Source organism: Pelophylax lessonae, assembly GCF_965119305.1.
Source record: "Pelophylax lessonae genome assembly, chromosome: 10".
In the NCBI taxonomy this organism is placed as follows: domain Eukaryota; kingdom Metazoa; phylum Chordata; class Amphibia; order Anura; family Ranidae; genus Pelophylax; species Pelophylax lessonae.
The window spans coordinates 154,798,354-154,818,992 of NC_138777.1; the positions used below are offsets into that span (position 1 = coordinate 154,798,354).

The window sequence follows — 20,639 nt, forward strand, 5'->3', positions numbered from 1 at the left end:
AGGGACACTCTACAAAGTGAGTTTATCCCTGGCTGTCACCACGGACATCAGAACTAGTGTCCCCATTGGAAGATATCAAAATATCGCCTTTATTACTGTTCTGGGGACAACCCAAAATTTGAGAATTTCTTTAAATTTCACTTTCGTTGAGAACAGTAAACAGGACTAATAGAGAGCATGAATCTCCTTAGTCCCCTTTCACGTGTCTGTCCTGCTCAGGTCCACCTGTCAGTTTTTCAGGCAGACCTGATTGGAAGGTCTACTTATTTCTATAGACAGGCGGGTGTAAACGGACTAGCGTATCCTGAATAATTTCCAAAAATGATGTAAGGGATTTCCAGAATAGTATAATTTCAGGTAAAAGAGGTAACCAGGATGGGTAACTCTCATAATATAGCTTTTGTACAAGTTAATCACATTAGATAGCTGGTGTGTGTGGGCATAATGGGGTTGATTTACTAAAAGCAAATAGACTGTGCTCTGCTGACTTCCATCATCTAATCATGTGCAAGCAAAAATGCTGTTTTTTTTTTTTTTAATTTTCCTTGCATGTGATTGGGTACTCTTTGAAAATTGAAGCTTTACCTCATTTGCTAAGCTCTGGAGCAACTGTACTTTCAAAAGCGCAGTCTTTTTGCCTTTAGTAAATCAACTCCAAAGTGTCTCAGCCCCAAACAGTATATGAATACACAGAACAATGCCCAAGGGACTTTTTGAGACACATTGGAATTAAAAATATTTTACATTTTATTTAAAATACACATTTTAAAAAAAGCTAACAATTATAAAAAAGAACAAAAAACAAATAACTAGGCAATAATTAACAGAATAGAAATATTACAAATATTTTCAGAATTGCACGATTCGTAATTAATAAATACTTGCACATATCTCTGGACGCGTTTTGAGAAACATCGCTTACTTCCTCAGCAGACGTAAAAACTCATATAATTCCACTGAAGTATCAATAAAGAGCATAAACTGGATACTGATCCAAGTAGTTAAAAATGATGCAACCAAAACAAGCACAAAAAATATGCCAACTAGTCCCCACTGTCCTGACCGTGAGTTGTGAGCAGAACCAGAACCATAGAAGATCAATGGTCATTGCTGCTTGTCTTGCTGGGGGAAACATCTTCCACTTCACACATAATTGAAACGTTGGTGACTCTGTCTCCTTCTCTCATGAGGTCTTCGTGATCTTCTACGGTTGGTCTGGTCCCGCGCTCACAACTCTTGGTCGGGTTGGGGTGGACTAGTTGGCATATTTTTTCTGCTTATTTTTGTTACATCACTTTTAACTGCTTGGATCAATAACCAGTTTACGCTCTTTTTTGATAACTCCGTTAAATCATGAGTTCTTACATCAACTGTTTTGCAAAACGCATCGAGAGATATGTGCAAGAACATATTACATATCATGTGCAATGCTGAAAGTGTATGAAATCATTTCTATCCTATTTACATTATTTCCTAGTTATTTAGTTTTTTTTTATATTTGATGTGAGATTTTATAAGATATGTATTTTCAATAAAATTAAAAATATTTTTAATTAAGTTCAATGTATCTCAAAGTTATTTGGGCATTGTTGCTCTGTGTATGCTTTTGTATACCTTGTGTAGCTATTTCAACTCAAGAACAGGGAATGGTCTGAGATATTTATTGGTTCGTATCCAGAGAAGACAAGCAGAGTAACAAGCTAGACATTGCCCAACCCCAAACCTAGAGGGCGCTAGAAGATGCAGAAAAGCAGTAATGTGTTTTACTGTCTGGGTTCCTTTCTCACCATACAGTTCTCTAAGAAGGCCACAGGGTTTTTTCCTTCTGCCCTTTCAGGTAAACCGACGGCTCTGACATTGTTCCTCCTCAGTCTGTTCTCAATATCTTCCAAATGAGATGCTAGCCCAGTAGCTATGGAGTGAACATACTTCCACCATCCATTGGTGGCAATTAATCCTCTAAAGTACTGAGACAGCCCTCTAGACCAGCCGCCCATTTCCTTTGTTACTGCATATCTTGTCTGAACAGCGAGATCTCCACCTCAACTCCTTTAATTTCGTTAGTCAGATCAGAAATAGCGGAATTACAGGATGTAACTGCAGTAAGAATTTTGCATAGAGCAAGCTCAGGATAATCGTTATCCTGTTGTGCATCAGGGCGCCATGTGGACATGCTCAGGACATGTACTCACAGTTCCCCAGTCTGAGGAGCCAGCTGCTTCCTCTTCTTTGAGGGGGTTTCCTCCCCCTCCAGAGTCATCCACACTCAGTTCCCCTGTACTACTATGAGTAGTATTAGTAAAGAACTTCTGGGCAGCTTCCTTGTATTTCTCTTTCGCTGCCTGGGGTAGGAATCCGCAATCTTGGGTCACTGTGTTAGCAGTCGATTGGGTTTTCTTGCTCTGCTTAGAAATGGCTGGGAGAAAACAAGAGTGATATGGGTGGATACTGGATAGCTCTTATTATAGGTATCTCAGCAAGGTATAGTTTGCATACCAACAGGAGAGTCGAGAGTCTCAGAAGACAAAGCAGACTGCGCGTCCAGCTAGATCTGCTGCCAAGCCATGCCCTGTATGAGGCTTAGAAAAGTTTTTACTTCTTTTTGCAACTGAATATTGTGTTACCCCTTTATCATGAGAAAACGCAAGAGCAATGAGTTTGAACAGGTGTACAAAATGCCCACTAAAGCATATTCTGACCATTAGAAAATTGCACAGCTTGGAGATCTATTGACCTGTGTACTTTGTCACCTTTTGTCTCCATACAGACAAAAATGATGACTGCATAATTCAGATCTATGAAGTATGCAACAATTTCTGGAGATTCATTCCAAGCTAGAACCTGGTTTCAGGTGAAATGCAGCATGAAAAAGAGAAAGTACCCACTTTATTGAGAACCTTGGGAAGACAAAAACAGTTTAAGAGCCATTATCATTTAACATGGGACATTTCTTTTTTCCTTACTCTGACTTGCACATATAATGGCTATTACAAATAAAAATACTGGCAAGTTGCTCAGTTGTTGACTGAAGTGAATGTCATTTTATTGACATTTTATTATATTTTATATTGCAGCAGTCTCACAGGTAACAGACAAAATTTCCCCTTTCTGGATTCAGTTATCGGACACGTGAGGCTAAAGCCACCTATTTTCTCCTATTGTATTTTACACTTTACATTCTTTCATTTTTCAGTGCACCTTTTCTCATGATGTGGGTGGAGGGAAAAAAAGAGATTAGGCCCGTTTGGTAACATTGTGTTTTTTCCCTTTTTTTTTTTGTATCATCAGTGTTATAAAAAATGTTTTAACTATAATTATATTACTGAATCTGGATTCATGTTCATTGCTAACCAAGAGATATTTTAGAAGTATATAGTGGTGGGATGATAGCTGCATAGCATAGAGAATCTTTATAAACTGGAAACCTCACATTAGGGGATGGAGAAAGAAAACCAAAAGGTTTAAAAACAAATATGGAATTTGAAAAATGTTGCATCTGTCCCCCGCCGCCTCTAAGACTGAGATCAAAGACCACTGATCAATCCATTCTTGGTCTTCAATGAGCAGAGAGTAGGTGACTGTCACCACTCTCTGCTCTTCCCCCTCCTGCGCTCACTGGAGTGTATGGCAGTAAAGGGGGCGGTAGCAACTGGCTCAGGCTCTCAGCAGCAGGCTAAGAGGCTGAGCCAGCTGTTAGCCTGGCATCTGGTAAGATCCTGACATTGTCAGAATCCCTGCAGAGCCTGGACTGGCTATATGATGTCATCCGGCAGTGGGCTTTAACTCGCTGTCAGCTGAACAGCTTATTTTTTTTTAAACAGTGATTGGACTTTATGAATGTTTCTTTGTAAAAAAAAAATAAATAAATAAGTTAAAAAGTGACCACTTTACAGGAAATTAATCTGTGCTACCAAAAGCTACATACAGTGGGTACGGAAAGTATTCAGACCCCCTTAAATTTTTCACTCTTTGTTATATTGCAGCCATTTGCTAAAATCATTTAAGTTCATTCTTCTTCCTCATGAATGTACACATAGCACCCCATACTGACAGAAAAACACAGAATTGTTGACATTGTTGCAGATTTATTAAAAAAGAAAAACTGAAATATCACATGGTCCTAAGTATTCAGACCCTTTGCTGTGACACTCATATATTTAACTCAGGTGCTTTCCATTTCTTCTGATCATCCTTGAGATGGTTCTACACCTTCATTTGAGTCCAGCTGTGTTTGATTATACTGATTGGACTTGATTAGGAAAGCCACACACCTGTCTATATAAGACCTTCCAGATCACAATGCATGTCAGAGCAAATGAGAATCATGAGGTCAAAGGAACTGCTTGAAGAGCTCAGAGACAGAATTGTGGCAAGGCACAGATCTGGCCAAGGTTACAAAAAGATTTCTGCTGCACTTAAGGTTCCTAAGAGCACAGTGGCCTCCATAATCCTCAAATGGAAGACGTTTGGGACGACCAGAACCCTTCCTAGAGCTGGCCATCCGGCCAAACTGAGCTATCGGGGGAGAAGAGCCTTGGTGAGAGAGGTAAAGAAGAACCCAAAGATCACTGTGGCTGAGCTCCAGAGATGCAGTCAGGAGATGGGAGAAAGTTGTAGAAAGTCAACCATCACTGCAGCCCTCCACCAGTTGGGGCTTTATGGCAGAGTGGCCCGACGGAAGCCTCTCCTCAGTGTAAGACACATGAAAGCCCGCATGGAGTTTGCTAAAAAACACCTGAAGGACTCCAAGATGGTGAGAAATAAGATTCTCTGGTCTGATGAGACCAAAATAGAACTTTTTGGCCTTAATTCTAAGCGGTATGTGTGGAGAAAACCAGGCACTACTCATCACCTGTCCAATACAGTCCCAACAGTGAAGCATGGTGGTGGCAGCATCATGCTGTGGGGGTGTTTTTCAGCTGCAGGGACAGGACGACTGGTTGCAATCAAGGGAAAGATGAATGCGGCCAAGTACAGGGATATCCTGGACAAAAACCTTCTCCAGAGTGCTCTGGACCTCAGACTGGGCCGAAGGTTTACCTTCCAACAAGACAATGACCCTAAGCACACAGCTAAAATAACGAAGGAGTGGCTTCACAACAACTCCGTGACTGTTCTTGAATGGCCCAGCCAGAGCCCTGACTTAAATCCAATTGAGCATCTCTGGAGAGACCTAAAAATGGCTGTCCACCAACGTTTACCATCCAACCTGACAGAACTGGAGAGGATCTGCAAGGAGGAATGGCAGAGGATCCCCAAATCCAGGTGTGAAAGACTTGTTGCATCTTTCCCAAAAAGACTCCTGGCTGTATTAGATCAAAAGGGGGCTTCTACTAAATACTGAGCAAAGGGTCTGAATACTTAAGGCCATGTGATATTTCAGTTTTTCTTTTTTAATAAATCTGCAACAATGTCAACAATTCTGTGTTTTTCTGTCAGTATTGGGTGCTATGTGTACATTCATGAGGAAGAAGAATGAACTTAAATGATTTTAGCAAATGGCTGCAATATAACAAAGAGTGAAACATTTAAGGGGGTCTGAATACTTTCCGTACCCACTGTATCTCTTAGGCTTGAGAAAGCAAAAACATTGTAGAACAGACAATATTATTTATTAAACCTGTATATTCCCCTTATGTACCAGAACCATTATTACATTTCAGTAATTGGGTCTATGATTCATAAATGATTCATAAATATATTTTCATATTTATCAAATAAGTTAGGCATTGCTGTGCCATCTTTATTTAGTTTTCCTGCTTTGAGCCAGGGATTTGCTTCTTCCTGGAAATGCCAGTCCAATGCTGAATGCATACTAACTGGTATCCCAGGCATGCATACCCAAGTACAGGGCCATGGGTATGCATGCCTCTTAAACAAGTTTTCACTAGAGATTAGGAAATAAAAATACCACCATTTAAAATATTCTTTGAAGAAAACATTGCAACCATAATGCTCAAATCAGAATCCTAGAAGTTATCGTGGCCAATTTCTTCAATGCCTCCTACCCACACATGCACATACATAACAGATCTTATAAATCTATATTTTCCCTAATTCTTGAAAAAAAAACCCTGGTAATTTGCTCTGCTTCCCCTTGTACAGCAGACATTGGCCAGGGCAAAGAAGGATGACACAGAGAGGTCTTTGCAATGCTTAAATCCCTGCAAATTTATTAGAGTTGTGCTTAGCTTCTACAGTAATTGCATCCTCTTTCAGTGTTTAAGATGACAAAAGTGAGTGCAGGTGGGCATGTCCATGAAAGCCCAGGCACTGCTGTTTGGGCAAGGAAGCACTGAACTTATTATGTAGAGGTGGGGGTACTATAATAATAGTACTGTGGTGTTAGTAAAGATAGTCTTCTACAATCATTTATTGGCCTTAATATTGAGTGCTGTCATTATGACGGAATAGTTACCAGTGCAAATGTACACTATATTACCAAAAGTATTGGGACGTCTGCCTCTACACACACATGAACTTTAATGGCATCCCAGTCTTAGTCTGTAGGGTTCAGTATTGAGCTGGCCCACCCTTTGCAGCTATTAGCAGCTTTAACTCTTCTAGGAAGGCTGTCCACAGGGTTTAGGAGTTTGTCTATGGGAATGTTTAACCTCTCTTCCAGAAGCGCATTTGTGATGTCAAGCACTGATGTTGGAGAGAAGGCCTGGCTTGCAGTCTGCACTCGATTCATCCCAAAGGTGTTCTACTGGGTTGAGGTCAGGACTCTGTGCAGGCCAGTCAAGTTCCTCCATCCTGAACTCGCTCAGCTATGTCTTTATGGACCTTGCTTTGTGCACTATTGCGCAGTCATGCGCAGTCATGTTGGAACAGGAAGGGCAACCCCTAACTGTTTCCCACAAAGTTAGGAGCATGAAATTGTTCAAAATGTCTTGGTTTGCTTACGCCTTAAGAGTTCCCTTCACTGGAGCTAAGGGGCCCAACTCCTGAAAAGCAACCCCACACCATAATTTCCCCTCCACCAAATGATTTGGACCAGTGCACAAGGCAAGGTCCATAAAAAGACATGGATGAGCAAGTTTGGAGTGGAGGAACTTGACTAGCATGCACCCGATAGAATATTTCTGGGATGTATTGGAGTGGCGACTGCGAGCCAGGCCTTTTCGCCAACATCAGTGCCTGACCCCACAAATGCACTTCTGGAATAATGCTCAAACATTCCCATAGACACCCTCCTAAACCTTGTGGACAGCCTTCCCAGAATAGTTGAAGCTGTTATAGCTGCAAAGGGTGGGCAAACTTAATTTTGAACCCTACGAATGAAGACTGGGATGGCATTAAAGTTCATGTGTGTGTAAAGGCAGGCAACCCAATACTTTTGGTAATATAGTGTATATGGAAAATCATTGAGCTGCACTGGAAGGCCATTTAAACTTTTGCATTCCAACATTTAGCTCTGAATTTTGTTTTTCTACTAAGTAGTCCTGTCTTGGCAGCCATTTGAATTTAGTAATATTATGTTATGGATTTCCCCTTTTTATGAACATTTATTATAAACAAGTATTAACATGAGTAATATTAAGTGCAAATTACCAAAAAGTTGATGGAAACTGTCATTTTTCTATTTGTTTACACACACCCCTAGGTGTCTGATGATTCATAAATGGAGGGCTTTTTTTCCCTCAGAGAATAGGTGCAGGATCCCCCCCCCAGTCAAATCCCCCCCCCCATCCACAGCTCACCACCCCACCCTCCCCATCCACAGCTCACCCCCCCCCCTTATCCACAGCTCACCTTCCCTCAACATCAAAAGCTCCCCCCCTTCTCTTTACCCACCCCCAGCTCACTCACCCCCCCCCCCCCCCCCACAGCTCAACCCTTCCTTCCCTCACCCACATTTTACAGTTTACCTTAGTGTCCCCCCCCCCCCCCACAACTCACTTTTTTTACCCTCTGTCAACATGTCACCTCTGCACCCCCATCCACAGTTTATCTATCTGCCCCTCCACATTTCACATTTGCCCTGGGTGCCGGCCCTAGCACACAGCCAGTGGAGGAAGTAACATAGAGAACTTCCTTGACCGGCTTCAGTGTGGAGTGACAGCCTGGAGAAGAGAGGGCTGCCGGAGGTGGCGGAAGGCGGCTCCAGTTGGAAAAAAAGCCCTGCATAAATGTCAATGTCAGCAGAAATATACAATATTTCGCATTTATTCAGAGAAGAGCTGCTTCTCAACTGCTAGCTAGTCTACTTTGCACCTGGCTACAATAAACATTTTTCTGCTGATGAATATTCAGGAGAGTAATACTATTGTCGGAGAGGGTTAATAATATAACACATAGCAAAAGACCCATGAGAAGTAGATACATTATACAAAATGGACAATAATAACACTTTTAGACTCTGAATCAGATTAGTAAGAATATAAAATGAGACTCGGCTTTCTAGAGGGACCTAAAACCTTTAAATAATCAACTATATAACAGTGCAGTAATGAAAAACAAGGTTAAACAAAACAGAAGTGGAAACAGAGTACGAATAAGTCTACATTTATATGAGAATAGCAAAGAAAAATCAATCAGTAATGCTTCAAAAGACATTGTTTTTAACCCAGGGATTTTCAAACTACGGCCCTCCAGCTGTTGCAGAACTACCCGTCTCATGAGGCATTGTAAAACACTGACATTCAGAGACTTGACTAGGCATGATGGGAATTGTAGTTCCTAAACAACTGGAGGGCCATAGTTTGGAGACCCCTGTTTTAGCCACTTCAGTCCCAAAAGGTTTTGCCTCCTTAATGACCAGGCCATTTTTTGCGATTTGGCACTGCATTACTTTAACTGACAATTGGGCAGTTGTGCGAAGCTGTACCCGAATAAAATTGATGTGCTTTTTTGCCCACAAATAGAGCTTTCTTTTGGTAGAATTTGATCACTTGTTCGATTTTTATTTTGTGTACTATAAACAAAAAAAAGAGCGACAATTCTGAAAAAAAAAAAAAAAAACAATATTTTTCACTTTCTGCTATATAACATTCCCAAAAAAAAAAAAAAAAAATCGAAAATCAAGTTTTTTATCCAACTTTTTCATTCCTGTCAGATTGGACTCCCAAGTGAAATTTTTTACACTTTTGGCAGGACATTACTACAGTAATCAGTGCTAAAAAATATGCAGTTACTATAATAATGACACTGGCAGGGAAGGGGTTAACTCAGGGGCGATCACAGGGTTAAGTGTATGCCTAGGGGGTGTTTTCTAACTGTGAGGGGGATGGGCTTGTGGAATCAACATAGAGACCTGTGATCCTAAATAGGAGGATCACAGGCGCTCTGTGTTCATTCCAGAGAGAACAACGGTCTGCTGTGCTTACAACAGAAGACCGTCATTCTCTCTTCACGTGGAGCGATCACAGGTGCCCAGCGGCAATCATGGCGGCTGGCCCCGTGGATTGGCCCTCCCCAGCTGCCTAATGGGGGTGGGCGCGTTCATGCAGCCGAGCCAGCCTGCCGCAGTATATCTGCAGTGGGAAGTCGGCAAGTAGTTAAGTAGCAGGAGAAAGCACATCCACTGGCTGTTACAGTAAAACCTTTTATGTAGCAGGGTTTTAGTAGAACTACAGGACTGCCCTGGTAAAGTAAATACAGCATCAGAAACATTTTACTTTTTCCTTCCATGCTATTAAAGAAGTTCAGCCAAAGCTCGTTTGGCTGTATTTCTCCTGTGGATCACAGGAGTGCAGTTCATTTTGCACTCCAGTGACCCGTTTGCAGCAGACAGCGGGCTGAAGTCTGCTGGAGTCACAGAGCTGGTCCAGGCTCCAGCAAGATTGCGAAAATGAAGTCGGGATCCGCCCGCATGCCTGGACAGGCACCCAGGTCAGCCTCCAGTGAGCGTGGGGGGGGAGGGGGCAGAACAGAGATCTGCTGACTGACAATTACCAGCTCTCTACTCGGAGATCTGTGGGGACCAAGCAATCAGCAGTGTTAGATCACTCAGCTCTCAGTGTTCTAGCCAGCAGGGGACCAATGCTGCATCCACCTAGGTAAGTATTGTTAAAAAAAAAAAAAAAAAAATGGGATTTTTGACCTACTGTAAAATCCATTTCTCTGTTCATTGACGGACACAGCTCCTTATCTTCATGACCATTGAGTTATACTGCCCCCTACAGGAGTAGGACACTAGGCAGGAAAAAACTTGACTATGCCTATAGGGCAGTCCCAGGGAGTATACTCCCACTCTCAGCTATTTTGTTACAAGCAGTGTCACAAGAAAGCTAACTCCACAGAGGGGTGGGTGCAGTGTCCGTCAATATACATCAGATAAATGGATTTTACGGTAAGTCAAAAATTAATTTTCTCTTTCATTCATTGATGGCCACAGCTCCTTATCTTCTTGACCATTGGGACATCCCAAAGCAGTATCAAACATGAGGGGTGGGAACAGCAAGAAAAATTCCCAAGGCTAAACCGTAGCCAAACAGTTAACAAGGAGCGCAACCATAAACAACTAGAGGTCACCTGAAAAAAAACAATACACGCTCAAAGAAGACCAGGTCCTTGCGGCCAAAAGAAGCATCCACAGACGCCAACACATCCACCTTATAACACTTTGTGAAAGTGTGCACAGACGACCAAGTGGGCGCTTTGCAAACATGGATCACTGACACCTGATGACGAAGGACCAGGAGGCACTATGCGTCTGAGTAGAGTGCGCCTTAACAGGAAAAGAAGGAACCTGACCCCTAATTGAATAGGCCTGAATCACTGCCTGTCTGATCCATCTGGAAATGGTAGCAGCAGAAACGGCAAACCCTTTCAGAGGTCCATCCATGAGTACAAATAGTGAGCCTGACTTCGTAAAAGACTCCATAGCTGCCAGGTACACCCCGATTGCCCGAAAAACATCCATGGAATGCAAGGCAATTTCCTTAGGATGTTTAGGCCTGGGACATAGGAAAGACAACACAATGTCTTCATTCAAATGAAAATCAGAGACAACCTTTGGAAGGAACGACGAACAGGGACAAAGAACCACCTTATCTCTGTGAACCACCAGGTAAGGTGAACGACAAGACAACACCGCCACTTCCGAAACCCTGCACGCAGCAGTAATAGAAACCAAAAAAGGTCACCTTCTGGGACAACGTAAGCAGGGGAACCTCCCGAATATTTTCGAAGGGAGGTTTCTGGATAGCTCACAGCCAAATTGAGGTCCCACGGTGGCAATGGAGATCGCACAGGAGGAGCCAAGTGTCAAACTCCCTGGATAAAGGCACCAAGGAATGTGTGGCCAATGGACTTTGCTAGCACCGGGGCAAATACTTTTGTGAAGACCCAAGGAGCAGAGTGGAGACCAAGGGGTAACGCCACAAAGTGATAATGCTCCTCGCCCATGGCAAAGCAGAGGCAATCCCCCTGATTTAGGGATGCCACTTCTCTGCGAATGGACTCCATTCCGAACGTCTGTACCCGCTCAAAGCAGTTAAGCGCCTTGAGGTCCAGAATTTGACGTACCTTGCCTTCTTTCCTGGGAACTGTAAAGAGATTTGAGTAAAACCCATGAAAACATTCCAAAGTCAGAACCGGAACAATCACCCCTTGAACTAACAAGTCTTGCACTGCCCCAAAGAGACCCCTTAAGTGATCAGGTGCCTAGTGCAGGTTGGAAGGGAAAAACCTTTTTGGAAGACAAGACCAAATTCGATCTTGTAGCCAGACCAAATTACTTAGTGGACCCATTGTCCTGTACCAGGGAGGTCCACAAATCCAGAAACCAGCGAATAGGTGTACCCACTCCAGGTTCAGGTCAGGGCGCCCCTCAATGCAGAGAAAGCCTTTCCTGCAGGTCTGGAAGAGCCCGCTTGTGGCTTGCCAGATCAGGTCCTCTTGGAACCTCCGGTGGAAGCCTTGAAGGGCTTTGATCCCTTGTCTTGAGACCATGAGGGACAAAAAGGCCCCTTATGAGCCCATGTAGCCATGTCTACGACGGGGCTACTTGTCCTTGGTAGCCTGTGGAAGTAGACCCTTAATGATGTTATCCAGGGAAGCTCCAAACAGACGATCCCCTACAAGGAGGAGATCAGATAAGGCCTTCTTGGTCCGCAAACCAGCATTTCAGCAAGATAATATGCAGAACCAGAAGAAGATCAGCACATTCAGGGCTATGTGAGACGATTACAGCCACACACACCTACACAGGTTGAAATGGATGGACTATTGTCTTTATTCAACCTCACCTACTATGTAACTATGTAACCGCATCTAAAGAGGCATCACAGATAAACTGTAGCCCCTGGACCAACTGACTCGCCAGCTCCACAAAGGCAGGGGGAAGTTCTTTCCTCTCGAGGTCCCGGCGTAAATGTTTAGCCCACTCGGTCAGAGTTTGCGACACCAGGGCAATAGTAAATACCGGCCTGAGTGCCGAACCAGCTACAGTGAACATATGGCCTCCACCCGCCTATCAGTCAGATCTTTAAAGGCCGGGGACTCCTCAACCAGAATTAAGGTAACCTATTTAACGTAGAAACCGGTGAGTTCACTACAGGTGGGCCCATCCACTTTTTAAGCAAAGAATCCTCAAAAGGATACCGCATAACAAAACTTTTAGAGGCTCCAAGGGTGTGTTTTGGACACCACAGTTTTGTGACAATGTTGTCAAAGTAAGTGGAAAAGGGGAACACCCTTGCCGCTCTGGAGGGCCTGTGGGTGCCAAAAAGGATCCGCGCCTCTGACGTAGTATTAGCCATTTTCTCCATTTTTAAAGTTTCACGCACTGACACAATCAGTGCATTTACCAGTGCCTTTCCATGTGCGTCTAGAGGAATCATCTTCACTATCTGAGCACTCAGGGAATGTGGACACAGACCCAGTAGGGTGACTCACGTCCGAAACAGATTCAGGATCTGATGTGACAGGGGAGGGCTGGGGGCGCTATACACTAAGCTCACCCTGAAAACATATCAATCAGGGAGGGCCTCTTACTGCGATCCTGCAAAGGAGATGCCGACCAAGGGCCCACGATTGCACCACCTACTGGACCCCGCTACAAAAACAGGGGAGCTGCCCCTTCGAGCCCCTCCATAGAGGCCCGGAAATAGGAATAGCCCCTTTAAAAAGGGTGGGTCTGCCCGCTCCTGTCAGCCCACTGCACCATCGGACTGTGGGTGGCTGTCAGCCAGGAGGAACGCTGCGACTCAGGCCGAGGCCAGGTCGTATGCACCCTCACGAGCCGTTTAACTCGCAGGCCAGCCCCCGCCCAGTGGAGCTATGTTGTGGCCAAACTAGCCCGGCACTGAGGCCTGCGCGTGTTCGCTTGCCAGGCGGGGGAGGGGTGATCTCTGGATCTAGATTATCAGGAGTCGCCTAGTTCGGCAGTTGATTGTAGATTGTCACAGGAACAAAATAAGAAAGATAGGTAAAGGTTCAATTTAAAAAGGGAAAAAATTGCCAAGACCAGGGATCCCAGCAAGGAACTAGGTCTTTACTCCTGACTAGGCAGAAAAAAACTGAAGGCATATAGCTAAGAGTGGGAGTAAACTCCCTGGGACTGCCAGATTGGTGTAGCCAAGCTTTTTTCTGCCTAGTGTCCTACTCCTGTAGGGGGCAGTATAACTCAATGGTCAAGAAAATAAAGAGCTGTGTTAGTCAATGAACGAAAGAGAAAAAACTGATTTCCATACTGCTCTTTTAAGGAACTCTGTTCTCTAAACGCTGTTTGTACCCAATGTACCAAATCCAAGCAACAGTTCCTTGGAAAACACAGAACTAAGCATACCTGCAGTACAAAAACAACCTACCTTAAAGTTATTTTTCTAATTAAAATTACCATTATGCTTACCACCTCTTCTGGGATCTCCAGCTGGCGCCATCTGCTCTTCCTCTTGTGTGTGTGGCCCCATAGTAAGCTGTTTGCTATGGAGGCATACCTGCAGGCTCGTTCCTAAGGCAGACTTGTGCATATATAGACACACACAGCATGGGCTCAGGTCGCTCCCCTTTCCCTCCTAACAGGATTTGATTGACAGACTCCTGCTATCAGGAAAGTCTGTGAGACCAGGAAGAGGGGAGAGAAGACTTACAGAGCTTTGATTCCTCATGTCAGTGTTAATAGTAATCGGATTCATACGGAAGGATATTTAAGATGCAGCAGCAGAGGTGCAGAAAGCACTGTTCTACAGAATGAATGAAGCAGAAGCATATATATATACTTGTACTGCAGGTCCCAAGATACAGCTTTCTCTCCAGCAAGTGCAGTACAGTACAGTAAAAGATCACCACATCTTACTCCAACTCCAGCAAGAGTAGCAGTTAAGAGGCAGCAAGTGTCTCAGATGATTTGATACTGCATATATACACCTTGAAGGCTCAAGGCACAAGAAGATCATTGCTATAAAACAAATCCAATAAAAAAATTGAAAAAAATCTAATTTCTTCATAAAATTAGGACAATATGCATTCTGCTACGTATTTTTGGTAAAAAAAATCCCAATAAGAATATACTGATTGGTTTGTGCAAATGTTACATATATTGTCTACAAACTATTGGATAGTTTTGTTTATTTTTATTTTTTTTTACTAGTGATATTGCAGCGAACATTCTGACACTGAGCCCCTGTTCACACTGGGGCGACCTGTCAGGCGACCTGGTCGCCTGACAAGTCGCCGTAGGTCGCCTTCCATAGAGAAGCTGCGGACCCGTTCTAATAGGAGCGAAACAAGTCGCTCCGACTTAGAAAAAGGGTCTGGAGCTTCTTTGGGGCGACCTGCATAGACTTCAATGTTATGACGTCCGTGCCAGCCGCTCCGAGGTCGCGGTGCGAGCAGCGCGCCGCGACCTGTGAGGTCGCCCCGGCAAGTAGCGTCGCCCCGGTGTGAACGGGGCCTGACACTTTTTGGGGACCAGTGACACGAATACAGTGATCAGTGCTAAAAAATATGCACTGTTACTGTACAAATGACACTGGCTAAGAAGGGGTGATCAAAGGGTTAACTGTGTGCCTAACCAGAGATTTACTGAGGTGCTTTTACTAGGAGAAGAGATGGATTCCCTGCTTTGCATTGGAACAGTGCACCCCTCAACCGGCTTCCGCTGTGTGTAATCAAAGTGGAAGCGAGCCACCTACCTGGAATTGTCTGATCACATATATATACGTGATCTGGAGCACAGGTGCCACCCTGTAGCTGGTGTTAACTGGAAGCATGGACAATGGCTAATGGTCAGGCTGACATTACCTGACAACACCAATTCCAAAAAAGTTGGAAGCTCTGTAAATCTACATAAAAACAGAATCAAATTATTTGCAAATCTCATAAATCCATTTTTTATTCACTATAGTAAATGGTACATTTTGTCAGTTTAAACGTGAAATGTTTTCTATATTAAGGGGAAAAAAAGGGTAATTTTGATATTGCGGACATTAACATGTCTCAAAAAACATCTGGGAGCTGAGAAGACCAGTTGCTGGAGTTTTGGGAGAGGAATGTTGTCCCACTCTTGCCTGATATAGGATTCTAACTGCTCAACAGTCCCAGGCTTCTTTGTTGTATCTTTTAGTTTCAGGGTGCACCAAATATATTGATTTTTTCTGCAGCTTACCTGTAAAATCCATTTCTTGGAGTACATCACGGGACACAGAGCCATATTAATTACATATGGGTTATAGGCCCCCTGCAGGTGAATGGACACTGGCAACCAATCAGACAGGAAGTCCCCCTGTATAATCCCTCCAACACCGGAAGTACCTCAGTTTGTAGCAAGCAATAAATACCCCATACAAGCAATAAATACCCCCCGTACATTACGGGACACAGATCCATATTCATTACATATGGGATGTAGTAATAGCAAAGCACCTGAGGGGAGGTGGACACCATCAATACCGCCATCAGACCACAAAAGGTCTACATAGTTGCCTGCAGAACACTGCAGCCAAATGCAGACTACTCCTGGGTCCTAACATCCTCTTGATATTATCTAGTGAACGTATGCACTGTTGACCAAGTCGCAGCTTAGCAAATCTGGGCCATAGAAGCTTGAAGGCTAACTTCCCAAGAGGCACCTACTCTTCTGGCAGAGCGTGCCTTTATCGAAAAAGGTGGAACCTTCCCTTTTAAACCATACGCCTGGATAATAACCTGGCGGATCCAATGAGAAATTGTAGATTTAGATGCTGCCTGCTCTTTTCTGGGCCCTTCTGGCAGAATGAACAAAAGATCGGTCTTATTAATCTGAGTCGACATTTTCAAGTAAGTCTTAAGAGCATGTACTACATCGAGAGAATGTAGTAACCTTTCCTCCTCTGAGGATCTGGAAAAGAGGAAGGTAGTACAATGTCCTGATTTAAGTGAAATGCGGACACCACCTCAGGCAAAAAACCTGGGCGTGGACATAGAGTCTACCTATCTTGATGTAAAATCAAGAATGGCTCTTTAAACGAAAGAGCTTCTAGTTCTGATACACTTCTGGCTGAAGTTATCGCAGTCAAAAAGACCAATTTTCTGGTCAAAAGAACCAGAGGGATATGCCATATGGGCTCAAAAGGCTGTTTTTGAAAAAATGCCAGCACCTAATTTAGGTCCCAAGGTTCCAATGACATACGTAACATCCCATGAACAAAGATTTGAACCAAGGAATGCAAAGAGATCGGTCTCTGGGGAAAAAAACGACAAGGCTGAAATCTGACCCTTAATAGTGCTCAAGACCCTTACTTGCAAGCTAGAATTCTCCCAATGATATACTTGCAGGGATGACATTTCCTGGCTTCACACCAGGTAATTTAAGATTTCCAGACTCTTTAATAAATGCCTCTAGAGAATGGTTTTCTAGCATTTATCAGGGTAGAAACTGCAGAACCAGATATACCCCGCTCTTTCAAAATCAAGGCTTCAATAGCCAGGTTGCCAAAATTAGAGACTGTAAAGCGGGGTGAAATATCGGACCTTGAGAGAGCAGGTCCAGAGGCAGTGGAAGAACCCAAGGCCTTGCCACTGCCAATTTTTGAATTTGTGCATTCCAAAACCTCTTGGCCATGCTGGAGCTACCAGGATTACTTGTTTCCCCTCAAACTGGATTCTGCCTAAACAGACGCAGCAGCAGCTGAACCGGAGGAAAAGCACAGATCAGGGAAAACTCCTCACAAGGAGTCACAAAAGCATCCACCATGACTGCGAGTGGATCCCTGGTCCTGGACACAAATCTCTTCAACTTGTTGTTGAACTTGGATGCCAACAGATCCATATCTGGGATCTTCCAGCGTTTACAGATCAATGCAAAGATCTCGGGGTGTAAGGACCATTCCCTTCAGAAACATCTCTTGACGACTCAAAGTCTGCCTGCCAGTTTTCTATTCCTGGAATGAAAACCGCCGATAGGCATGGAGCAAATTTTTCTGCACAGGATAGGATGAGATCTACCTCTTTCTGGGCTGACAACTCTGCCCTGTTCTAACTTTTTTGAGATGTGTTGCTGCCATCAATTTCCCCTTTTTTAAATTTTTTGTTTAAAATGGTAAATTTTCTCTGTTTAAACATTTGATATGTTTTCTATTTTCCATTGTGAATAAAATTGGGTTTATGAGATATGCAAATCATTGATTTTGTTTTTATCTAGATTTTACACAGCGTCCCAACTGTTTTGGGAATTTGGGTTGTACACCTCCAACTCCTGCACCATATTCACTTCTATATAGCACATTCGCATAGTTTATCAAAAACTTCATAAAGTATTTGTGGTACTTGGACTTGCATAAGAAATAAAGCAATGTATTTCCATAGTCAGAGCTGTATTGTACAGAAAGGGGCCAAGTGACCAAGCAGTCTTGGAACTACTTTTTGGAGCTGGGGGGTTGTAGAAAAGGGGTAGCAGCAGCTTTAGGGTACTCTAGATGTCAAAGAGGAATATGATAAACATGAGAGTTGTTAATCAATGTAAAACAAGTCAAGGTAAGGGCATATAATCAAAATTTAGATTTAAAACCTTTGCATATTTATTGACTGTTCAAGTCATTTTTTACAAAGTTTCTTCTATAATTACAGGAAATAGTCATCATATTAACCAGATATCACATAAGTAATGCACACAACGTTTCTCTGCATCACGTTTTGCTTTTTTGTCTTTGCCATTAACAGCTAGCCACCCTACTGACCATGCTGTGACTGAAAAGTTGCTAATCTTAAATTGCCAATCAATCAATTACAGCACTGCAAAGAAAATTCTTGTGTTAAGTGATAGAAATCACTCTAAGTGACTGGGTCCAGATTAAAAGCCAAATGCTGCCTGCAATTTGCAACTCTCCATTAACTTTCTGACATTTGTGGCTTTCTTACTAGGTTTATTAAAGGCTGAAAAGGCAGACTACACAGACATCTTTATATACAGTATACAGGTCACACTGCACCAATACAAAAAGTAAAATAGGTTTTATACTAATGCTTAGGGTCGTTCAGTTATGCACAATTAATCAAATATTTTGCTGATTTGTTATACACACACAGACAGAATATGTGTATATACAATATATGTGTGTGTATATATATAGGCGGGGCTTTGTATGACAGCAGCTGGCGGGTAAGCAGGAGATCCCCGCTCGGTTTGTAATACGGCGGCACTCGCGCCGCCCCCCCCTCCCCTCCGAGGCAGCCTCTGCATACAGTTAGTTGGCAGCCACTGTGGCCTTGCCCACGTCTCGACTTCCTTCCTCCCCAGCATCAAAAAAAATTGTCAGGGGGCAGTTGGGCGCATTGCCTGCGGTTCCGGGCCGCAGGTTGGACATGCCTGTTATAAAGCATGGATCTCTGTTTTTAATCCATTTGGCTGAATTTGTACAACTATGTACCCTCTATAGGATTACCACTTTATCACCTGAAAAAGATTGTTTTTGAAATGTTTTGGATCTGTTCACATGAATATGGCTACTTCTTGGCAGGATCTGTATATATTTTGATGCCATGGTGATTTAACAACAGTCTTCTGACATTTTTGTAAATTAAAGTTTTAATATCATGTCAGCCATAATACTTTCTATGTGAAAGCATACAAAATTTCTGTTGAATAACCTTTTGAAAATGTATACACTGTTGTAAACTTTTGCATGTGTCTCTTTAACCACTTGCCGACCGCCGCACGCCGATCTAAGTCGGCGGTCAGCCCCTCACAGGCAAAGTGACGTAGGGCTACGTCACTAGCTTGTGAGGGTCTAGGGAGCGAGCGCGCGCCGCCGGAGCCGCGCTCCCGCTCCCGCGTGGTCACGGACCCCCCCGCGCGTGTGACCGGCGGACCCGATGTCCGCCGGCCACTCTGCGATCGGCGGGGGAGAGGGAGAAAGTCAGGCAGCTTGTGTAAACAAGCTGCCTGTCATTCTCCCCTCTGTATGAGAGCTGATCATATGGATCTACTATGTAGATCCGTTGATCACTCTGCATACAGCTGAAGCCACAGCCAATCACAGTAAGAATCACGCCCCTAGGGACACACACAGCCCCTCCCTCTCAAATAAAGTTAACCCCTTCACTACCAGTGTATTTTTACAGTAACAGTGCATATATATAGCACTGATTACTGTAGAAATGTCACTGGTAACCCCAAAAGTGTCAAAAATGTCAGTCAAGGGTCCGATCTGTCCGCCCCAATGTCGCAGTACCGCAAAAAAAATTGCAGATCGCCGCCATTACGCGTTAAAAAAAAAAAACAACAAAAATGACAAAAATCTTTCCCTTCGTCAGTAAACGCAATAACTTTTGCGCAAACCAATCAAAATACGCTTTTTGCGATTTTTTTTACCAAACATAGGTAGCATAAAACAAATTGGCCGAAAATGTTAAAAAATTTTGATTTTTACATTTTTTTGGGGGGGAATTTCATATAAAAAAAAGGGAAAAATATTGCTATTTTTGCAAAATTGACGCTCTTTTTTGTTTATAGCGCGTGATCAAAAAATCGCACAGGTGATCAAATACCGCCAAAAGAAAGCTCTGTTTGTGGGAAAAAAAGGACGCCAAATTCGTTTAGGTACAGCGTCGCACGACCGCGCAATTGTCCGTTAAAGTCACGCAGTGCCGAATCGCAAAATAGCCCCTGGTCGTTTAGCAGCCAAATCCTCCAGGGCTTAAGTGGTTAAAGGGGTAGTAAAAGTCAGCAATTTAAAAACATGCACAGTTCAGACCACATTTACGACCTGCCCTGTGTGCCGCGGCGATGAAACTCCCACGTGCATGCCGCAAGCTCAGCCCAGCCAATCAAGCGACCAAAAATCTGAAACCACCAAGGACTGGGGAGAGCCCTGACAGCACATCGCTGGAGGACTCTGTTTGTAGGCAAGTGTCTTAATGTACTAGCATACAGTACATACTAGAACATTAGGACTTTAACTTGCAGGTGAACCATTTCTTTTAGTTTGCTCTTGAGACTTTACTACCTCTTTAAGGCTCAGTTCAAACTGCTATGACCCCAAAGTCATGCAACTTGCTTGCAACGTTTGTGATTTAACATCGCAGTCTATGGCACTCAGTTTGCACAAAATTCGCAGATAGTGCAGGCACCTTTTTTTGTCGCTGCAACTTGAGTTGCAATGGTTAACATGGCACCCATTGAAATGAAAAAAATGTTAAAAAAAAAAAGAACGACCCCAGATGCCAGATTAAGCTAGGCACATCACTTAAAAGAATACCCTTCAGAAAATCTC

At 43.4% G+C, this 20,639-nt stretch overlaps 1 protein-coding gene across 1 annotated transcript in view; it reads right to left on the reverse strand.

The window, feature by feature from the left end:
• PC (pyruvate carboxylase) overlaps positions 1 to 20,639 on the reverse strand; it is a 674,712-nt gene that overhangs the window by 523,524 nt on the left and 130,549 nt on the right. The gene's annotated exons all lie outside the window — the stretch shown is intronic.